We start from the raw sequence: 3203 nt of genomic DNA, 5'->3' as shown, positions 1-3203 counted from the left end.
TTTGCCTGATAGCAGTGTGAGTACGAATGCTACCTTAGACTGTTCACGGTTGAAGGTCCGTGGCTGCAACGAGAAATGCATGGAACATCTCGTAAGAAAAGCTCTGCAATAGTCAGGATCACCTGAATAACCCTCTGGTGTCGGTAGCCGTGGCTCTAGCTGGGAATCCGGCTCTGGCGGGGCGGGTTGAACTGCCGGTGTAGGTGGCGCAGCGAGACCCCTCAGATGTTGTAATTGTTGGGTCAGCTGGGATACCTGCGTCGCAAGGGCTTGTACTGCCCGACCTGTGCTGGAGATGTTCTCCTCTTGTTGATCCATTCTCGTGATACTGCGGGAAATGAATTCGGTCAGACTCGTTGAACTCGCTGCATCCATGGTCAGGTCAGATCATTCTGTGACAATACAGAGGCGGATGCAAGATGCAAGCAACGATGGTTTAATGAATACAGTTTACAGCAGCAACAGGACAGACAGACTGTACTCAGACGGAATCCGACCCAGGGACTAGGGCGCATATACCGATGATAGCGTGCTGAGAAATCCAGGGGAATGTGTCCGGATGGGTAGGAAGGAGCACAGAAGATAATCCACACAAGGGCGGCGAGAGAAAGAGCCCAGACACACGACACAACCTCAGGGAAGTAACAATGATCTGACAACAAGAAACACTGGTTACAGAACATATAAAGGGAAGATAAGTGATTCCAGCTGGCGCAGACAATCAGGCCGAGATTGGGAACCACGCCCACACAAACACGGGAGAGAGAGAGAGAGAGAGAGAAAGAGAGAAAAGAGAAAGAGAAAGAGAAAGAGAGAGAGAGAGGGAGAGAGGGAGGCAATGGATTCATGAACCGTGACACTCTCTGCAGAGGAGACTTGGAGGTAAGTGTTTCTTTCCACAACCCTTCTAGCTTTGTACTGTGTCTATGGTGCTGCTGTGTTTGACACTCATTCAACACCATAGAGTAACTTAGTTGTCTAAATAATGTTGTCAAACCCTTTGATTTGGTCATTTTGCTTGTGTACCTTAACCTACGTTTTTCAGAGCTGTCATCAAATGACGTCTCCATTGTGCATGCCCTGGCCTTGCTCCGATCCATAGGGTCTGACGCTAAACAAGACAGAGAAGGTACGGCCTGAAACATATACTTTTAAATCTGTGTTGGGTTCATGTTGCTCAACATTCGAATGGCAATTTGGCCTAGACCGTGTAGAACAGCTGTGTTGCTGTAGAATACCCAACTGTTTCTTTGTTTTCTCTCTAGAGTATTTCGAGACTAATGAAGTAGAATCCCAAGCTTCTCCAAACCATGGTAGCTCTCCGGCAAATGATGCCCTGTCCTCTGACGACGCTACCTCTGAAGCTGCCACTGGCCCGTCTGACGACGCTACCTCTGAAGCTGCCACTGGCCCGTCTGACGACGCTACCTCTGAAGCTGCCACTGGCCCGTCTGACGACGCTACCTCTGAAGCTGCCACTGGCCCGTCTGACGACGCTACCTCTGAAGCTGCCACTGGCCCGTCTGACGACGCTACCTCTGAAGCTGCCACTGGCCCGTCTGACGACGCTACCTCTGAAGCTGCCACTGGCCCGTCTGACGACGCTACCTCTGAAGCTGCCACTGGCCCGTCTGACGACGCTACCTCTGAAGCTGCCACTGGCCCGTCTGACGACGCTACCTCTGCAGCTGCGACCGGCCAGTCTGACCATGCCATTGAGTAACTGTTGACTTCTGCATCTGAGCCCCTGTTGACCACAAACATGGATATCTGATGTGGGACATGGTGCTCGGGGTCCATGCAAGAGTTCATGGGTTTTCTAGTCCAGGTTGTGTGTGTAACTGCAATTTCTTGTTTTGGCTCAATTAAACGCTAACTGTAATAATTGTGTCCTCAGTATTGTTTTGACGGTTCCTACTTGGAGTTGAGGTCTTTGACCTGACATGAGTAACTGGTGATGGCAACATTTATTTTGCATTATAACCATGCTTTGGCATCAGCAATATGTCTACTTTGACCCCTGTGCTTAAATTAACATTTGACTTAAGCTACATTTGGTCAAATTATGCTAGTAGCATCACATGATGTGGAATGGGTTCTTGTTCATTTAAACTTGATGGTTGTGGAACTGAGTGTTTGGGGATGGTACATATGAGGCTGCTAGAATCGGGGTTAATGGTGTCAGTGCTAACTAATATCACGGTTGTCAACTTGCATTTAAATGACTCTGCTGGGTGTCTTCTCTCGTAACTGACTTGGTTTCCTATTAGTGAATGCTTAAATATAAAACCAGCTCTCGTATCATTAGCCCATCGTTTTGGCGGGGTGTCTTCATATCCCAGTGCCAATCCAAACTTTCAGGTTTAAATAAGTCAATGCTAACCTGTCTTAGCTGGCAGGTTGCTATCAGGTCCAGGCTCTCCAGAGTTGCTTGTAGCGCCGCTAACCTAGGGTTTGAGGGCAGGAACAGTTTGACCAGGATTTCCCACCCACTCCGATTTACATGGGATAAACCATTGGAAGAAACCGGTAAATTTCTATGAGAAGCGTGAGGAAGTCTGTTCATACAGGCCTTCTCTAGCCGCATGATGAACGCTCAGGGTGTGCGTCGTAGCAAACCGTAATTAGTCGCCATGAATTCAAAAAGCACATACACGCAACCTTTAAATGCAGTTAATACAGCAACAAAATTGGCTTCTACTTTTGAGCTACCGGTAGGTATCTGCTGTAATTCAAACATTTCTGTGGTACCGCTTTACTCATTTATGCCAACCAAATCCAGATAGCAAATGTTCTGAAAGAGCTGCAAAACCTGGACCCATACAAATCAGCTGGGCTTGACAATCTAGACCCTCAATTTCTGAAACTATCCGCCGCCATTGTCGCAACCCCTATTACCAGCCTGTTCAACCTCTCTTTCATATCGTCTGAGATCCCCAAGGATTGGAAAGCTGCCGTGGTCATCCCCCTCAAAGGGGGAGACACCCTGGACCCAAACTGTTACAGACCTATATCCATCCTGCCCTGCCTATCTAAGGTCTTCGAAAGCCAAGTTAATAAACAGATCACTGACCTGATCTCGAATTCCACCGTACCTTCTCCGCTGTGCAATCCGGTTTCCGAGCCGGTCACGGGTGCACCTCAGCCACGCTCAAGGTACTAAACGATATAACCGCCATCGATAAAAGACATTACTGTGCAGC

Source organism: Salvelinus namaycush, unplaced genomic scaffold, assembly GCF_016432855.1.
Source record: "Salvelinus namaycush isolate Seneca unplaced genomic scaffold, SaNama_1.0 Scaffold1476, whole genome shotgun sequence".
NCBI lineage: Eukaryota > Metazoa > Chordata > Actinopteri > Salmoniformes > Salmonidae > Salvelinus > Salvelinus namaycush.
Note: the sequence above shows the minus strand (reverse complement) of the source record.